This window comes from Ornithodoros turicata, chromosome 5 (genome assembly GCF_037126465.1).
Source record: "Ornithodoros turicata isolate Travis chromosome 5, ASM3712646v1, whole genome shotgun sequence".
NCBI classification, from domain to species: domain Eukaryota; kingdom Metazoa; phylum Arthropoda; class Arachnida; order Ixodida; family Argasidae; genus Ornithodoros; species Ornithodoros turicata.
The window spans coordinates 22,642,843-22,663,467 of NC_088205.1; the positions used below are offsets into that span (position 1 = coordinate 22,642,843).

The 20,625-nt window shown below is 45.9% G+C and overlaps 1 protein-coding gene and 2 long non-coding RNA genes across 3 annotated transcripts in view; 1 reads left to right on the forward strand and 2 right to left on the reverse strand.

The window, feature by feature from the left end:
- The window catches only part of LOC135394226 (uncharacterized), a 225,320-nt gene that overhangs the window by 195,300 nt on the left and 9,395 nt on the right, over positions 1–20,625 (forward strand). The gene's annotated exons all lie outside the window — the stretch shown is intronic.
- Positions 1–20,625, reverse strand: part of LOC135394224 (uncharacterized) — a 247,129-nt gene that overhangs the window by 134,187 nt on the left and 92,317 nt on the right. The window lies entirely within an intron of this gene.
- LOC135395382 (uncharacterized) lies at positions 5,785–6,968 on the reverse strand. Its single transcript, XR_010423051.1, has 2 exons — positions 6,737–6,968; positions 5,785–6,157 (listed from the first exon to the last, which is right to left on the reverse strand). It is a non-coding gene; the product is annotated as an uncharacterized LOC135395382 (long non-coding RNA).

The following is a 20,625-nucleotide window of genomic DNA, read 5'->3' on the forward strand; positions in this document are numbered from 1 at the left end:
AACATACACACCAACATGATTGTTTATATTGACTGTGGATATATGTACATATAGTATATAGTATCTAATGTACTTTTTGTGTGTGTTTTTTAAATTAAATGTAACAAACTTTCCCTTAGAAACCCCCATACAGCTTCAGAGCCTCATGATTACATGTAGCTATCTAGTGTACATCTATATCTTGTGTACATATCTAGTCTTGTCGACAACAACAACTTGATTTTGACTTTGGAGAGTGGGGAGGTTCATCGCAGGAGGCGATACTCTACCCCATTGCTGTTTATCCCTACCCCATTGTCTTGTCGACAATGGACATATACGATCTCAGAGTCAATACAGAAGTTCCAGGCAGTTGAGTTTGTTCGGGGGCGGTGAGTGTTGCCCGTCCCGATGATGCAGATACTATCGACACATTACAATAGAGTATGACTAACAACGAGTTACATTTATTTCCAAAAGCCAGGAGCAGCCCTCCATAAGTGGCGTCCAGAGAGCATCTGCCCGCATTTCCCTTTCCAGGCCGAGGTTCGTCCCTTGAAGTCCCTAAAATCGGGGTTCCGTCTCTGTTTCTCGGAACGCGCTTAACGACACGTCGGAGTGACACTTGACAGGACAGTGGAAAGACACTTAACACAGGTCTGGAAGTCCTCACCTGCTTGCATGCAGCGACAGCTGAGCTTGGAACTGACCCAACGTCTGGATGATCGCACCGCGGTATATGCGGATGGCTCCACAATATCTACAGGATCCGCCTGTGCCTTCGTTATACCAGCGTCGAATACTGTGCGCAGTGCTCGACTATCGCATCGAACTTCATCGACACAGCAGCAGAGCTACACGCTCTTCTTCTAGCCATAGAGCATATCTCGTGCGCGCCTTCCCAGGGAAAATGGGTTATTTTTTGTTATTCTAAAGCCGCTTTACAGACCCTTATGACGCGGGGTATACACCACCTCTCAGCTCCTGTACTTAATGACATACTAGATGCGCACCGCTGTGACAGCAGCAAAGCAGTAACCGCTGGCCATGACGTGATTTTCCGTTGGGTACCTGGCCACTGTGAGATCACCGGACATGATGCGGCCGATCACAACGCCGGAAACGCACATGGAAATAGTACATTCCGCAGTGTTTACTTCACGAAGGCGGACGCCAAGAGTGCCTTAAAGTCTCTGAGCCATAAGCTGTCAAAAGATCAATGGTTTTGTGGCGAGGCTTGATCTTCCCTTCTGCACCGGGTTGACCCCGAACTAGCCCTAGTCCTCCCAACATCCATGCCACGGCAGCTTACGTCATTGTTTCACAGGCTCCGGCTCAATGTGCCATACAGTGCAATACTCCTGTACAGGCTTGGGAAGGCGGACTCTCCCAATTGTCCAGTCTGTGGCTCTATCGAAGACGTCGAACATATTATAGTTATGTGCCCGAGATACTCTGAATGTCGTGACAGACTTGTAGCCGCGTTAAGCCGGGTTGACAATCGACCCTTCGGAGTGCAGAAGGTGTTGGGCCCATGGCCAACGAGCACTCAACTGCCAGCGTTGCGGGCAGTTACACAGTTTTTCAGGGACACCAAGCTGTTAGACGGGCTCTGACCGTGACTGTGGCGTTCGTCGCCGCTTCAACACATCTCCAGTGGGTGTGGGTGGATGGGTGTCTGGCATTCCTTTCCTTTCCTTTGCTTAGGTGATCTGGGGTAGCCGGCGCTCGTGATGAGGGCTACAATCCCCATTTTTTTCTTTCAATCATCATCATCATCATCATGGACATATAAGACTATGTTTATGCATATTTGTATCGCATATATTCGTGTATTGCATAATAGTAGTAGTCATAGTAGTCACAGCAACACAGCTGACATAATTAGTATTGATGTTCTTGAGTAGCGTTTCTCAAGCCGCAAGCTTGTCCTGTGGTTCCGCGAACAGGATACTGTTCAGCACCCGCGAGTGTAGCTTGACCACATACCAATGCCCGCTCTCGGACAGCCTTGTCGTCGGACCGTGAGCGATATTTGATCGTTGGCATAAGGATTGATGTCGAGATCGCAGGACCAGGTCCTGGATGCCGTGGCTGACGGTCATTGCAAAGAGTAGAGCCAGCAGCTGTCTCCTTCATCAGTCGGCTCAACCTGCTATACTCAACCCGACCACGCTTCCTCCGCACCACGCTTTTGCTTTTCTCTTATGTTTCGAAAGCATTACAAGCACCTGGAAAGTCTGAGGTACCTCGGATAAACTTCGAAGCCTGCACTGACTTGGCATTTAATTAATTTATAATTTGGGGCTTTACGTCGCGAAACAGCTGTGATCATGAGTGACGCTACAGTGGTCGGGTCTGGATTAATTTTGCCCACCGAACTCTCGACACGGCGACACCTCGCTGAAGACGGCGTGTCTGGGCAACTTGTATCCTTCCAGCAAGTGGCCACCGTCCTCGGCCGGGTTTGAACCCGCGATATTGGAATCACCAGGCGAACACGCTACCGACTGAGCCACCGAGGCCGGCGGTTTGAGATTCACAGGCATCAGTGGCAACCCACAATGTGTTATCTGCGGGGAAGTATTGTGAAACAGTTGAATGAATCTAGGAAGCCTCAAGCGACATCTTCGGATGAAACAATTAACAATTGAATAAATTATAATTAAACAATTAAATAATCAGTTCTACAGAAATAAAATGTCCTACTTGTACGACATCTAGTTCGCCGCACCCACTTCTAAACTGTTGCACACGATATAGTATTCCTTGAAGTCGCACTGGCACGATCATGGGTTCCTTCGTATAACATAGCGAACCACTGTTATCATGAGTGTTAATAACTCTTCCTATAACATAAGCTTGTCTGCTGCGAATGATGCACTATCAGCAGTATGCTCGAGGGGTATTAGAGGCGAGCCTCTCTCGTGTGGACTCCCGCCCGAGTCTTCGACATCACAAAACTGTTAGGTCTTCCGTCGTCCGACAAGGCGCTGAGGGCACTTGAAGATTTTCTACCTGCAACCGGGCTTATGGGCATTCTATGACTCGCTGAATGTGTGCTGTGTGTGCCCCCAGCGATTCCGACATTTTACACTCACTTGGTCGAAACTTTTGAACTACATGCTGAACTCCATCATCATCTCTGTTCATCATCTCTCATCTGTTTGTACTTTCTGTGTGTAAGCGTTCTGGGGTAACCAGTTCGACTTCGTCGAAACTAACATCCCCATTTTTTTCTTTATCACAGCACCATCACCATCATTATCAGCAGATAAGTCCAATAATAGGATATGTCTAATAAGATAAGTCCAACAAGCTTGCTGGCGACAATCGTCTTCCTATACGCTAGAACATTGCAAATATACGTATAACTAAAAGTTCATGCCAAACGCCCAGTATCCCATGCGTATTCGCCATTGAGTAACTCTTCCGCATGCATACTCGCGCTACCATCGTGACATTGTGTACAAAATCCCGCTTCATAGTCTGGCAGTTTATTATTAGCGCATTTTGAAGTATGTTAGCATAGCATGTTCTGTCTCCCAAGGCCTTTAATCTACCAATTACGGCGCGTCTTTCAACCTATCACCGTCAAGTCAACCCAAGACAACCTGTTGACAACTTGAAGCGCGTTCGACGCATAATGCCATTTGACCATTCCTGTTCTTCGAGTCCAGCGACTACGACACCAACATCACCTATTTCTTTAAAGTATTTCAGTTCTTTTTCATCCGGAGAAAAATAGAGTATGACGAATTTCTTCGATCAATCAGACATCGCACAGTTCGCACTTGATTGACAGCCGCACCTCACAGGGGCTCTCGAAAGAGTGAGCAGTCACCTTTGATTAAAAAACTGAAGCATTTTTTCATCGCCACGCCCTTTCAGATAAATCTCACGCCGTGAAGGATTAACCCGCACACGCATGCGTTGAAATGTGGCCTTATAGCATGCATCTCGTGTGACTGCAATGTCAGAGGTGGAAACCTTCTTTTTCCGGGACAACGCCCGATTAACTATGCAGAACGGCTCAATGTCATCCGCAATGTCAGGGAAAGATATGTATCTGTAAATTTGATTAACATCACGGGAATATGTGCACACGTGACCAAAGAGACTTATAACTTGGGTATTATATTTTACTGTATACATATGCCCTTTACTGTTGTAAGTGAGCTCGAGTTTTGCTTGATGCGTTGCCCAGATATGTAATTAATTTCCTGGACTGAAATGAGATGCCCATACGATATGCTCAAGGTGTATTTCATGCCGGAATGTGCTTTTTTTTTCTTCCGTTTCTGCTATACCTGAGGCTAGCCGTTACTAAGCCTTCTGCAGTAATCAGCTCAGACGGGATAAGGGGATACCCCCAAATGCTTGTTCTAATAGTTTCCTACTATAGTACATGCTGTCGTCCGTTCCGCTAATCGAAATCACACTGTCTCTCCTCAGCAAAGACAGGGGACTACTGCTGGGATGATTACCAATGATTCAATCCAGTCGTTCCTATAGGAATCAAAGCACGCGAGCATTCATCGCTTCACGCTCCAGAATGTATCTCGTGACTGCTTTGTACCATTGTTTATTTTTTATTTTTTTGTTGGCGGATGTGCAGAGCGCGTGCAGCATTTTGGTTTCCTTTATGCAAGACCTGTTCCGGACGGTTCACCCCCACGGGCGGGCATTTTGTTGCTCATGCGCTCTCCTTTGTTGATTTCTCTGATATCCTTTCAGCAAAAAAGTGAAAGAAGCGAAGTGGCTTTTGCTCTCAACGGTCCGAGTGACCTCTTTAGAGAAAGTCCCGTTACACCGGATATGGAAATATGCTTCCGAGATCGCGATAATTGCCCCGAGCTGCAGATGGAACAGTAAGAGTGCTAGTAATCTAGTTTTTTGTAATACAGACAAGCATTTCCCCTTATGTAGCAAGCACTCGAGACTATTTTTGTTGTGCCCACCCACCGCCCTGTCCCCCATTGCTTCCTGCTGTTCTCTCTCCATCTGTCCACGTCTGTATGCGGCTGACAGCCACAGTTGCTTCGCGGCGCTAACACGGATAAAAAAAGGTATCCTGCAAGAGGTACTCCAGGGGCCCGGTCTTCAACTTGGCGTTATCCCATAACGCTGGTGGTGGTGGAAGGGCTCGCCGTTGTCGGCCTCACAGAGGTGGGCAACGACACGACTAACGCCCTGGGTGAATGTGCGTCCGGGGCCGACTTCTGAGGGAACTGTGCCGACATATGTCTGAAAGCCCCCCGTCTGAAGAAAGCCCAGGAAAAACCCCAGACAGCACAGCCGGCACCGGAATTCGAACCCGGGAACCTCCCAGCCTCGGCATGACATAGCCAGCACGCTAACCACTGAGCCACGCGAGCTGGTTATCCTATAACGCGCGTTAAATGCGTCACTTCGGCTCATGATTCGCCACGAGCTCTCGCGCGAGCCTATCAAAGCGGCTTTGGAGCGCGCGAACTTTAAATATAACGATGTCGATGGCTATGTGAAAGGCCCAGAGCTGTCATTTGATTCTCTCTCCGCGAAGCAACTGTGGCTACGAGCGGCGTAAAGGCGTGGGAAGATGGGCAGAGGACAACGGGAAGGAGTGTGGGACAGGGGTGTTAATACGCGTCCTGGGCCGACTTCAGGGGGAATTCAGGCAGGCATGCGACTTCCTAACGGTATAAGCAGCATCAGTCTCCCATTTTAGTGCACAGTCAAAATATCTAGAATGACAGGAACACAACTCAGCGTGCATTATTCCACTCTCTCTCACAAAAATAAACGCGCTTCAGTGAAACAATATTGGAAGAATACCAACGTCTATTTGAATTCAAAACGGAGTCTCACAATCACACACCACATTGTATTCTGAATCAACACGTTCACTAAAACGTCCTTTGTGAGTTCTGTCTGTCTGCAAGAACAACTGGAAGTAAAATGTCCTTCACTATTCTGTTGAAGTGGCAGCGATGCATGCACGTGCTGTGCAGTTCGTATCGATCGGCCTTGCGAACGACCTATATTGGAAACGTGCCACGAGCTCCTGATGGTAAACTTCTGGTAACCTTCTCTCGTCCTGAAGGAGCGATGTGTATCAATCAAAGCGAAATATTTCTATAGATATTATAGAGACACTTCTTGTGGATGTTTCATGGCAGTCCACGTTCTTACACAACTGAAAAGCAAAAAGCGTCGTAAGACGAGCTTAAAACTTTAGGAGGAATTTCGTCTTCATGAGATAGTTGTCAGAGAGATGCCAAAAGTGAAGTCCGCAGCACAATGAACATAAAAAATGAAGCTTCCATCTAGCGGACGATACATTTCTCTATAGGTGCAAAAGCCTTTTGTACCTGGTATTGCTGCACAAGGTGCACACCCTACGATGCCCTCAACAAGTATATAATTTGTAAGTTAATGTTGTAAAAAAAGTAACTGTGCTACGACGCTACTGTGCCACTGACGCCGCGAACAAGTGTTTATTACTTTACATACCGTACCGTCAACCAAAGGTACAGCTAATATTGTATGTTGCGATAAACATTGAGCAAATTAACATCTAGCACGGATTCACACTACGACGTCCTTCAACATTTCACATTTGTGTGAGAGAAAGGAGAAAAAATATCGCGACTTCCTCCAACAAAGGCGCTCATCTGTTTCAATTTTGCAGTTACACCAGTTGGCACCGATTCAGCATAATAACCATCGATCAAAAGCGAGAGATTGCGACCTTAAGAAAAAGTTACCCGATCACCTTTTGTTGCCCATTTTTGATAGTTGTCTCCGGAGCGATGGCAGTCGTCGGAGAGAAGCGAGAATACCGTTATGTGCGAAGTAAAGAAGAATCCTTGACCCCTTCCTCTCGCTTTCCGCTCGCATGGTTGCACCGCCGTTATTTACCCGTCAAGGCGGACACACACAATGCAGCCAGTGCCACGAAGCCCTTCATGTAACCCGAGCTGCAGGTGACGCTTTCATGACGGCGGTGCTGTAATGAATTAATCTATAGTGTATTCTTTGCTCGCTACATTATTATCTGGACAACGCTCTTTGTTATAAGCCAGACCACGTCCAAGTCAGAGTATGTCCTGCATTGGGTTAAAACTTCTTTCGATTCCTGTGATGTCGATTTCAGACCGGACGCTCGTAGGACACACCTATTTGCTTTTGAAGAGTGTGCATTCCAAGAGAAAAAGAGAAATCTTAGCCCTTTTGGGGAGTAGATGCATTGCTACAAATATTAGCCCCTTTTGGGACTAAACGTACAGAATTAAGTTTATGCGATATTTAGGGACTATTTGCAGTGTTGGGGAGTAAGTTTCAGATCAGGAGACTAAAATGGGGTGGAACTGCAATCTAAGCAGCTAGCAGCTGTAATTTCTCCACGATTCGGGTAGAGTGTCGCCCCAGGCGATGAAACCCGCAATTTATCATCTTTAAATAAACTTGTTGTTGTTCTCCACGATTTACTTCTTCTCATTCTTTCTTTTTTTTTAATTATTATTATTATTTTTTTTCAAGTGCAGACGAGCGCTTAGGCGCTACATATGGGGGCCTTCCGTACTCTTATTCCAAAACACACAGAGAGACAGGTGTATGAGATATATCAAAGTGAATACTTTTTCACGCACTACAACAAGTTTTGCGTCCCAACACGATGCTTGCCTGAACTTCCTCTTCTGCTTCGAAATAGAGAGAGAGCGAATAGAAAGAGAGAGAAGAAAATCGTCTGCATCTTTCGCCACTCTGCCAAGCGCCATTTAAATGCGGAAAATAGCTTTCTTTCTTTTTCTGGCGAATGTCTTTTAGAGATGCTATTAAACCTTTATTGGAAGTCGACCTTCAATGTTTTCTGTAGGTGGCATTGATTATTTCCTTTTTTTTCTTCTTCTTGCATTGTTGCTGTGGTAATAACGGTACATGTAACAGGTAAGGCTTGTCTGCGCAGTGTGACGACATGTTGCATGTGCCGCAGGGTATAGGACTGCGGATAATTTGGACCACCTGAGGTTCTTTTGACGTGCGCCGGAAATCTCCGACACATAGTTCCAGCATACCACAAACACAGTGCGGCGATCACGTGACGTTAGCACGTGAACGGTCACGTGGTCCCATAAAGTCACAGACGGACCTACACGGTATTTGCAAGCCATCGCTTTAAAATAGACTGCGCGCGACTGCAGCTTTCAGTAGACCCTTTACAAGACCCTCACAATGATCGTTAATCGGTGTGGTTAACGAATGAGCTAATACTGCAATCCAGGCTCATACTCCAGGAAAATAGTCTCCCATACGTTACTATAGCGCTAACTAGATCTACAGGCTTATTTAACCTGTACTCGGTTACATATGAACAGGACTAGTGTTGCGTGCGCTCAGTCATGTTTCGCCTCTTGCTACAGACACCTCTGTTTATTCGCCACCGGGCAAACAATGTGGAGAGAGATCAAGCGGAACGACTCGTGAGGTGTTCCCAACTTCTCAGGCGCCCTCTGCTGTGGCGTACATAGTCGTTGAAATTCAGGCTCTGCGAGATTAAGTGACCGACCATGGGGTGTAGGTGCTCCTTATCTCGAGCAACGTATCGAAGCATTGTTTCTCGGCGGCGGAAAGACAGCGGGCTGTGCATTGTGGAGGTACAAATACCCTCGGTGAGAAATGAGGGGCGAGATTGATCTGTCAACTACGAAAAGTCGGAGAATGCAGCTGTGAGGGAGAGAATATTACGTCATAAAACAATAGAATTTGCATGTTTTAATAGTGTTGAGGTTGTATTTCCTTTCCTGTATTTTTCTTTCTGCTGCAATCATCGTCATGAGTAAAGCAAATATTACTTATTTCTATTACCAAAGTGCACTCTTCCTTTTTTTTTTTTTTGACCCTTGCTTATCTACCACTCTCCGAAATGATTCGTTGTATTAACACTTTAACACGTTAACATTCATTATAAACAGTTAGTAATGAGGACTTTATTTGTAAGTAAAAGTTAATGGTACTATTAAGGGACTAGATGACGAAATAAGATGTGTACAGCAGTTGATTCAAGTGAGGGGAGCTATAGTAACGTCTATAGGTTGACTGAAAGCCGCACAAATATCTAGGAGGAATAGGTGCATGTTAGCTTTCTGTCACGGATAACACATATAACGGTCACGCTTCCTGCAGTGTTTTGCTCCAGCTTGAGTTCATGGCGAAATGCCGTGCAAGCTGGTAGCATTGCTCTCAGGCGTCGTGATGAGTACAGTAATGGGTTCAGCTTGTACTCCGTACAGTTTATAGGAGTCGTAGGAAGCGATTTAGTTACAAATACTCACGTACTGAGCAAGTAACCAGTAACTGTAATTAATAACCCTTTCTCGGAGCGCAACTTTTCATCCTGAAAACCAGTCTGCGACAGATATAGTAAACGAAGATGCGACCATACAGTTTCCGAAACCAGAGAGAAAAATGTACGAAGTTCGAAAGTAACTGTGACTATAGTTTCTGTCTACACACAGTTACTTCAGAATGTGCTGTTTCTTTCTCTGATTTGCGAAACGAGACGGATCTTCACTACCTGTCACCGACTAGTATTCAACGTGCTGCTCTCTGAGAAATATTTATTCATATCCATATTTTTCTTTCATTTCCAATCCAATCCAGAGAGATTTATTAATCACTGCTACTGGTTAAATGCATTAAGGAGTCATTAATAACTAAGTTACTTCCCTTTTTACTAACTAGTATCTACTACTTTTACTAATTACTAACTGGTTTATGTAGTGGCTTCAGCGAACCTTCTCAGACCTCCTCGATATGTGATACACGAAGAACATTCTTGAATGGCCGAAACATGCTCACGCAAATACGTACCCACGCACACCCAAGTCCCGTTGAGCCTATTGTAACCTACATTATACTCGGAAGTTTATGTGCCCCTAACCCAGAGACAAAAAGAAAAAGAGATGATCGAAGCAAAGTATGCCGAACGACCTAATGCTTCCTCGCAAAAATAACTCTCGAACACGGGAGTACATCGTGGTCAGAAGGGAGCATTAGGCAGTGTGCGTAGACCCCGTATCGCGTACCGCAGATTGTATCTCCTACCGCAGCCGCCACTGCCGTTAGTATATCGTATCACGCTGCAAATCGTTCCCCCATCTGCCTCCAATTTAGCGGCTTGCAAGAAGTTAGCTGGAAACAATGGGAGACAACTGGCTGCCACCGCTTTTAAACGTCCACGGAAGCCTTTTTTTGCAGCCATTGTGGCCCACTGAGTTCCTCGTTGTTTCCCTTCGGTTTCTTTTCGGTTCTTTATTGTGATTCTCATCGGCTGGCGTGAGACTTTCAGAGCGAGCGCGATGATAGCGTCCGCAAGCGTGGGTGGAGTCGTGCCGGACGGTAATCGTCTTCGGTAATGACTCTTCGTCAATTTCGAAACTCGGACGCCGGTAGAAATGGCGGTGGAGAAACATGAGAAATGTTTGCTTGTCGGCGATGCAGGAAGGAATGAGATGGAGCATCCTAATCCACCTGAAAGTGAAGCTGAAGTTGGGAGCCGGTCATGAAACTACACCGCTTTCTGGTTAGTTTCGGAACTCACGGACGTGCCCGTAGCATGCAAAATTGTTCCCTAAAGTGGCGTGTGCATCGCCTTCTCATTGGCCTTCTCCGGTAACGTGCACCCGTACATGGCTATGACGCAGCTAGAATTCGTCCCGTATTCCTTTGTCCCTTGCACCACGCTTTCACATCTCGCGAATGGCCGCTTCCTTCTCTTTCTTCCTCCATTATTCGCTTTCTTGGCCTTTTATGTGTACCACGGTACCTTCACAGTTGGAGCATTTTATCTTGACTTATTTATTTATTTATTTTACAGCATAATAATACAAAATCAATACCTAAGTGATTATTAATAGCAAACCGCACCGAAGTCGAATACGGCACAACACACACACACAAAAGAAACAGAAGACGAAGAAGGAAACGAAAAAGAAACATATGAGTATGGTGAGCTAGAAGGACTGGTGTGTTGAACGGCGGTTGCAAACGGGTCGTGCCGACGGGCCTGGCGACAGGTGGCTACGAAGGGCTCGGCTCGCTCTCGCCGCGCGCGCCCTCGTGGTCACGTGGCCCTATGTGCAAAGAGCAATGCGGACAACTCCAGAGTTCCTGCGATAGGCGAAATTGAAGCAGTACGCCGCAAATTCGAGGGAAAGAAAGATGTGCGCGTGCTGGTGTGTCACGCTGACAAACTCGATAAACTTGATAAACTGCGGACAACGGGGCGTGCTTGAAGTCGGTGCAGGGTTCTGCCTAGGAATTTGCAGTGATATTTTCGTTTTTAATGTAATGATTTAATATAGTATATGTTCTGGAAATCAACTGATGTCGTTCCCGCTGAGATCAGCTATTTTCCATTTTGGAAAACATAGCGATACATGTTAATACATTCAGAGTGTTTGAAATTGTCGAGGAACTACCACCCAACAAGGAACACCCAATTACAGAAGGTGAAGAATCATCAGAAATTTACGTTTCTATGAACAGAAGGTGTCTGTTCAAAATCTATGAACAGAAGGTGTCTGAGTTGAGAAAAAAAATACAGAAAATAATCATTTAATAATGCCTTTGTGAATAAGGAATGTTGCACAGAGAAGAGAGGTGGTAGAAACTGTAGAACTGTAGGAACAGAGGAACTGTAGAAATGTAAACGGTACGCTGCTTGATCGTTGCATTGCCGTGGTTGTTCGGCTTCAAAGACATATATGTGGATACAGTTTTATCGCGAAACCATCGGGGGAAGGCGTAACACTGAATCGATGCGAGCTAGTAACAACAGCCGGTGATCTTTCCTTATTTAGTGACTCTAATCTTGTCAGGTGCCATCAGCATTCTCGAAATGATGCAGTGCATCGCGTCAAACATCACTTGACGCGAGCACCGTGACGCCATAAAAGGAGCATCAATGAGACTCCTTGAAAGGGGATTGCCAGGATTTTATTTATTTATTTGAAATACTTCTGGCGTTTGACTCGCCAGGGAAGGAGGGACATACAGAGTGCGCATATTCCACTACCAATATAACGGCAACAGCAATGATAACCATAATGAAAAAAAAAAAAAAAAAGGAAAACGCTATGCCAACAAACATGAAGCTGTACTCAGTTAGCTATACATATGCATATACACATACATACACACAGGCACATATATAAAGGAAACACAGTTATGAGTCACGATAAAGTTCAGTAGTACAGGAGACAAAAGAAGGGAGGGTGTCGCAATCAATGGCCGTCTGGTGTAACTTATTCCATTCTTCAATGGTTTTAGAGAAAAACGAGTACCGTAAGCAGTTTGTTTTGAAGCGATATTGCACTAAATGTTTGGTGTGCTTTCTGCGAAGACTACCAGTGTCGGAAAGTTTCAAGTACTTGGCATTGGGAATGCAAGTTTCGTCGTTAAGTATAGGCCAAAGAGTTTTTAGGCACATAATTTTGTTTCTGACATGAAGATTCAGAAGCCCAGCCGACTGGAGCATTTGAGTTGGTGAGTCAAAAGGGGAAAATTTGTTGTACGCGAAACGAATGGCTCGTCTTTGAATCATTTCAAGCTTTTTATTCTCGTTGTAGCTTCAGGAAACCAAACGAGAGACCCATAATCAATTACAGAACGTAGGTTTCATAAGCAATTAGGAAACGACTCAGGGCCCGGGACTGTTCGGAGTTGACACGAATCCGAACCTCGCTTGACGTAAACACGGCTGGGAAGCTCTAACCCTGCACGTTGTGTTGCTCGAGCCACACCAGCTCATTTCAAGTGCTCTAAGTTATAGGAACCAAAGAAGTTTTCCAAAAACTGTGCTAAAAATATGTATGAAAATTTAATATCGGCAATGAGTCTATGCCGACTTGCGGTACTTATACCGTGGTGTCCCGGTCAGCGGTGATACCGTAGTGGACTCCTTCCAGGAGACGGAATCCTGTCATGCTTGTGCCTGAATGCTGTTCCTCGTATGAATAGATATCTTGAACGCAAGGAAAATAAGCAGTCTGGTTATACTTAAGCGATATAATCACGGGACTGTGTGCTTTACATTTCCAAATGCGTCCTCCAAGTACCCATACTATACAATCAGGATCGCCCCCCTCCCTTTACAACCGCTAAATATTTTGTGCCACTCGCACCCTTTGTTTCCTGCCCACCTGTAGAAGGGGTATTATTACAAGTGTATAGCTTAGATGTGTGGCAGCAGCGCTGCCTGTACCACTATACTCTAAGACACCCAACGAAACGCATCGAAACAACAACTTTATTTTAATATGAGGAATGGAGAGTGTTAGAAGGCATTGAAAGCTGCCATGATGCGTTTGTATATTTATAATGTTATGTTCCAAGCATCATGCAGAAAGCGTCAGACAGCATAAGCAAACGAAAACGAAGTTGAACAGCGCGAGAGCTCGCGGCTCGTGACGCCGGGATAGGCCATCCACCGACGCTGTTTGGTTTCTTAGTCAGCACGGTGCAAGGTTCCGCGTTTCACGGGAAGGCACGTGACTCGAAGCAGAAGAGCATCTCGGAGCACCACAAAAATCGTTCTGCAAGGCGCGCAGCGAGCGTCAGCGCATCCATGTAAACAATCTTACGTCACCGGGTGCCATTTCCGCGACCAAGCGCTCCCATGCATTGGATAGGCCGGTAAGCACACCAGTCCTTCTAGCTCACCATAATATGAGCATAGTCATAATACTTATACAATCTATAATTTGGGGAATGACTTATGATCAATAAAGGCTGGTTCACACTGCTGTGTTTTACGCTTGCGTCTAAAACTTGTCTGTACGTGCGTTTCATCGCGGAATGAGTTCGCGTTGCCGCTGTCGTAGTCCCCGTTCACATCATTGCGTTGTAGCGTTACTTTTCTCCAATGAACGAGCGCCGTTCGCAGCGCACCCCCTAGGGTGAAGAGGGAAACGCAGCAGCTACTGTGTTCTTCCCGCGCATTCAGTGCGCATGCGCTATATCCTCGGCTCCCATTGCTGTCGCCTTTGCGTTCGTAAGGGATAGCGTTGGTGGTTCTGCGGAATGCGGGAAGCTCTCTTTATGTTTTGCGCGTGCGCACAACTCCACCAACGCTATCCCTTACGTGCGCAAGGGCAATAACGTACCATGAACTCGCTAATGCGTCAGCAACATAGCTATGACATATATGTAGGAACAACAGTTTACGAAATGAGTCATCATGATTAAGAATGGTTGTAGGTGTAATCGACTAATCGGAAGGTTTTCTTCTATTATTATTATTTTTAGCTTTCGAGCGGTTCGCGAAAGATCTTTAGATCACAAAATATATCAGATCGCAATCTTAAAAGACCAGTGGCTCTTCAAGTAAACACGTTCAATACAACCGCGTACGAAAATCTACAAGTTGTTCCACCTCACAAGGGCCTGATTACATCCCTGTGTGTGTCCTGCAGACTACGCGTGTTTCTGCAACTGCCTCGTATCTGCTTTTCTACTTTTCCTTGACGTCTTTGTTCAGCTCTGCTTCTCGCGTGCGCACGTGTATATCTTGGTTACTCCAGACATCAGTTCACCGCACGGCCTCCGCAAGGACGTTTGTACGCTTGAAAAGCAACGCGCGTTCCTTGCGAAATCGCAACGCCTGGAATGGTGGAATTTCACAAGTTTGTCGCTGGCGCGCACCGAAAAGGAAAAACGAGCTGCACACTTTCCGGCTCCAGTAGAACGTGACGTTATACGACGGCGATTTATACTCGTTGCTTTCGGGAGACAAGAAATGTCGTTAGTTTCATTTATGTGGTCCAGAATGCGCGACCATATACACTCGGTGTATGGCCGTGAAGCACCTCTCAGTGTAAGCAAAGGGGCTGCGGGCTGTTGTGGTGTCTTTGCAGTTTTTTGTGATACAAGTAAAATCGCGTTGAAGTCCAACCTACGTGCGTTTTTACTGATTCTACATGTTCGTGAAACATTTGGATGTTTGTGCAAGTTGATTTCACGTACGTATGTACATACTGATGCTGTAACCAGTTCAGTGGTATTACCAGGGAAAGTGTGCACATTGTCTGAAAAGACCCTAATTTAAGTGCTAGTTCGTCAAACAAGAATTTATGAAGTGGACAACTTTACTAAGCGGTATAGGATGTGCGCATGTGAACGCTATCATTGCAATAGGAAACAAGATGTGGAGGGGACAATCTCTTGTTTTTGTGCTGATCGCTTCTTAAGCATGCGGCACCAACATTTCCAGCGTTGCATGCGACGTACCTGACTAAAAATTGATATTTTTAACAACTGATGTGAGAGTGAATGTGGCCAGAGTGAATGGTGTGTCTGCCTCCTCTTGAACAAGGCATCGGTACGTTGACGAGCGTGCGATGCGATGGCGACGCACACCTGACCGGCACCCAGACAGGGCTGTGGGTTCGATTCACGGCACCGGCGCTTGCGGAAGTTTTCGTCAACTGGCGTACTTGTACGGCACTTATCTCGCTGCTCTTTTTCAAGCCAAGCCGTTAACCTGCATGCGTATTAAAACCTGCACTGTGCGTAGTGATTCATTGGAGAGATGCATAAATATCGCAGAATTCGATTTCAAAAATCGCGACCGTGCGCAACGGTGGCAATGCACGGAAGTAGCCGCCCGGGTGGCTTTGACGTCATTACAGTCCAGTCCCCTGGTTGGTATAGAGAAACGTCGTCCGCTACCCTCTAGAAAGAACAGGGAAAGAAACGAAAACAGAAAAAAAGACGGAAAGCGCCGGCCCCGATTGGAGCATGGTCTGACCGTAATGACATCACCGGTGACGTAGTTCTTCTTCCTCCTCCTTGTTTCGCCCTCCGGAGCGAGTTGAGCGGAAGCGCGCGCGTTGATGTTCGTGTGTGTGTGTTTTGTAAGTAAAAATATTGCGTAGATAGAGAAATACTTGTGTTAGTTGTCAAGTCAAGTCACATCCTCTCATAATGCGTCAGAAACAGAAATTATTTAAGGTGGCTTTCTGGGTCGCTTTAAATGTTTTCGCACCAGCTATAGCTTGCCTCATCTACGTTACTTCACTAAGTGCTCTGGTCATCTAAATAATTGACTCAGCCTGTGCTATTTACCTTACATCTCCCTCCATCTATTCATTCCTGTACGCCGCTCAAAGCCACAGCTGCTTCGCGGTTGTCACGGAATCACATTCAGCGAATCAGATAGCCACCTTCAGCTCAACTATGCAGCAATAGCTGGACCATTCTCACGCATCAGTTCATAACATTTTCTTCTTTATAACTGCATGCGTTGTTCATACATATTGCTTTTCGATAATCAGACAATGAAATCGCTGTTGTTGTACAACAACTATTAACGCCGTGCCATTTTTTCCATCCCAAAAAGAAAAGAGAACCAATGATGGATACGGCGTACGTTCGCGGCTCTCCCGGTTATTTCTCTGGTTGATTCTTGTGGCATTGATTCTTGCACAAAAGTATCTTGGTGGTTACGAATGTGAGGCATTTTCTACTGTGTCGAAACACGAGTGTGTCGCAAGCGAACATGTGTTCTGTAATGAACGTACACCGCGTGGCTAATCCCGGAATGCGTAGCCGCGAAAAAGATGGATGGCAGATTAAGCGTTGCAAGGATGAAAGTTTAAAAACGAGAGGAAGAACTAATATGGCTAGATTTAATGCGGTTTGGACACAGGGGGGGAACTCAGGCTGTGTTTAAAAATACATCCGTCAAATTCGTTCAGTGAAAGGATTCTGACGTCGTTATTATTGAAATATTAATGCGTGCGCAGCAGTCTCGTCGCTGGTTGTTGTCTCTGTCGTAATGTGCGTGTTTGTGTAGTGGTCAATCACCTCAATACAAAACTGTACGCGGTGGAATTTGTCGGCGCAGTCGATAGCCGGGGTTGGACGTAAATGTTTAAGCGTAACTGTTTAGTGGCGTAGGAATGCCTGAAAATGTAGGTAAGAGCAGCTTTTTCTTTACGAGGAGAGCGGGTTGGTATGGGAGTAGCAGAATATGTTGGGTGGCGAGGCATCTCTGGGTATTTTTATTTTCCAATCCAATCCAATCTGGTATTTCTACTTCTCAGCGTGCGATGATATTTATATATATTCTTATTTCTTATTAGATATTTAGATTTCAATGCTTGTATTTATTTTTTTACTTTCGTGTTAGCGCCGCGAAGCAACTGTGGCTATGAGCGACGTACAGATGAGATGAGGACAGATGGAGAGGGGACAGCAGGAGTGGGGGACAGGGGGGATAGTATGGCACCCTGGGCCGACCTCATGGGGAACTGTGCCGACATTCGTCTGGAAAGTCTTCGGAAAACCCAGGGGAAATCTCAGACACCACAGCCGGTGGTAGGATTCGAACCCACGCCCTACCAGTCAGCACGACACCAACAAGCGAGACGCCAACAAGCGAGACGCCTTAACCCAGTCGGCCATGCCGCTGCTGCGTGCGATGTTGAAATGTAAATGTGATTCCTACCATGCATTGTCTTGTGAAACTGGCGCGCCTAAAACCAGTGTCGTATCCCTCGTGCTCCGCACGAGCAGAGAAATCGTCGACTAAATTTATGCGAGCATAGGTAATTGGAGTAGATATCCACGTAAGGTGTATCAGCCTATTTGTGTGGCGACATGCTGCACGTGCCGCTAGGGAGGAATGCGGATGCGGATTGTCCTCGCTGTCCCACACTTATCATGTGTACCTAAAGCTTCAAATAAAAATATTTTGATTTGATTTGATTTGATTTGATAATTTCGACCACCCGAGGTTCTTTTGCCGTGCGCCGGAAATCTAAGACACACGGTGCTGGAAGCAATGTTTACCTGCCCCACATTGCTACCGTGGGAAGGTTTTGCGAGAAATTTCGAAAAAACTTACAGAAATTCGTAAGAAAATAATTGTGCATTTATTTTTATTTTTATTGATGAATCTGTAAGTTTCTGCGTGAAAGAATTTGCTATATCCCTGACACATATCATGTACCTATCACTCATCATTCCTGCCGCTAACGGGTTGCGTATGGTTCAGCAAACGAGAAGCGTCCTGGAAGGATGACCCTGTCGCGTGAAAGAGAGCGTGGGTCGATGACAGCTTGTCCGATCGCGCACATATTTGCCAGACAAGGTCGTTTTGATGCTCAGTATTCTGGAAAACTTCCCTCTGGCACACACTCATCACTCTCCTCTTCGTCCTCTTACTTTCTCTTCTTATTAAGCGGGTTTTAATGAGGCAGACGTGACATTGAACAATGTAATTGCTGTTGCTTGGCCGCGTCATTTCAAAGTAAAAGTGCGCTTTCCTGTTGACAGCACTCGTAATACGGCTCGCGGCCGAGTGATTAACATCCTGATATCTTAGCAAAACATCCTTGCGGAGCAAGACAGAATTTCCTGAATAGTTATTCTTGCTGCCATCCACACTTGACCCATTGGACATGGTTGAATGTTTGATTAGTCGATTACGGTCTCTGTAACGGCATGTCGCAGTTTGGCTGTCCTGTGGCCTTCTCGTGCGCGATATGATGTGTTGTTCTCAGATCGAATCGGGAGCTTTTCGCAATCAGCAGGCAGGGTTCAACACCATTCAGTGAACTGTGACAAACCATGTGCCTGACGAAAATGGTAATACGCCGTCTAATCGGAAATGCCTCGTCGTTATTGCTAAATTGCTTCTCATCTCGATTAAGTTACTGAGTTGTTCCAGCGAGGCGTACGATTTATTAATTACAATGCCTCAATTTGGGCACCAAATTAGTCTTATTCAAATCTAACTTTTCTGGTCTTACTGTTTTTCCTGTTCGCAGTTGTGTTCTTGGTCTGTATCATCGGTTTATAACTCAATAGGGCACACAGCGATAGTTCTTTAGAGGTGGTGTCCGCGAAGAATCCGGAATTATAAAGTTAATGTGATGTTCACTTGGAGATGCCTTCCAAGAGGAAAACACACACACACACACACGTTTCAAAAAATTCGTTCGTGTTTTTTTTTGTTTTTTTTTTTTTATGTATAAGACATCAAAAACATCGAATTCAAGACCAACTGCCAGCTTCCGATTGAAACGACCCTTCCCTGCTTCGCTTCTTCCGGTGACGAAATTGTCATTACCATTGGTGGCGAGACTCCCAAGCGCTCAGCTGACGGCGTCGCCAGGCTGGACGCAATCGGATGCCCCAGAAAGCATGAAGCAGATGTTTCTATCGACTGTTCGGCAGCAGATTGCCAGTCGGAAGACCGCATTTTGTGACTGACTGACAGCCTGCCTTCGTAACAGAATCCAGTGACGTCGGTAGCACACTGTTGCCTGAATTCAGCTGGGAGCGCGCAGCCGGCTGCAAAATCCGATTCAATTCATTCTCGAATGTCATTTGTAATGACTGTTTCAAAACATTCCGGTTTCAGAAATATTCCGGTTGTATGTATTTCAGGCATCCACTGTTATTCCGATCGCACATTCAGTTCAACTGCGTTTTTTGTCCGGACACCATCTTTAATGTGCCGTAGTTTCGAGAGGGAAAAATTGTAATTTGTTCCCAGAGGAGCAGTTGGAAGTAACAGGCATCCCTATCCTTCATCCCTATCGTTTTTCATTTGTCGTCTGTTTCTGTTTCGCTCTTCAGACGAAAACCGTAGCTTTAATATAGCACCGTCCAAACACAAAAGCACAAATTTCAATCATCAACCGTACATTGATTATTTCTTACTTGGTAACTCAGACACTGATTGTATCGATAATGATAAATCTTGAATGAAGCGTCCCGTCACACTGAAGTGTCGAGGGCGCTCATTAATAACGCGCCGTACGGGTGTTCTACAGCATTCATCAACCCTTTCTGTGCCATGCAATTCCCGTTATTCGTCTGGCTAAGTACCTTTCACTGCCATCATGCATCACGCCCTCGCCTTCACCCCACACTGTCCATCAACGCCTGCGCATTGACCCTCCCATCGCTTCCACGATTCTTATCATCAATATATCACTCTAGTTGCAGAAACTCCGCGTACGGCACCCGTTCGTAAACAGCGGAGCCGAAACCAGGCCAACCTGCAATGCAATACCTTCACACCAGGGCCTAATTGCACCCATGCTATGCCGAGCAAGCGTTGAACAGTCTTCCCTTCTCGCGCGTTTTCACGAAGCTAAGGGGCGACCTCGCGTTCCTACTAAATTACATCGTTGGAAAAAAGGGCCGCCGTACCTAGAGAGATGCAGCATTACCGGTATGCGATCGGCAGCGCGCCCACACCACCACGCCTGAGGTGCGAGGAAATGAACACAGCTTTTAGCGCATCGCATCCCACCACGGAATTTGAGTGACCGCGTGGTGCCACCTCGCGGATGACCTCTGAAAGGGAAGAACTCTCACGAGAAATGAAAGGAAAATGAACGCTAAAGGGTGTCAATTATGTGGCTGTATTGTTCCACAGACGTGGAGTGTGCGAAGAGATTACAGTTGGACAGCAGTCAGAACGTGCGAGAGATCCTTAGCCCATTTTTATGTCCTGGTGTATCAAGAAGACGTGCACTGTCGTTTTCGAAGAGCTCTCGTTGCTGTAATTGTGAGTGTTCAGCGACAGGTTTCAAAAGAAGCATCCCACCCACGAGTCAAAAGTGTCATATATGGTGCTGTCAT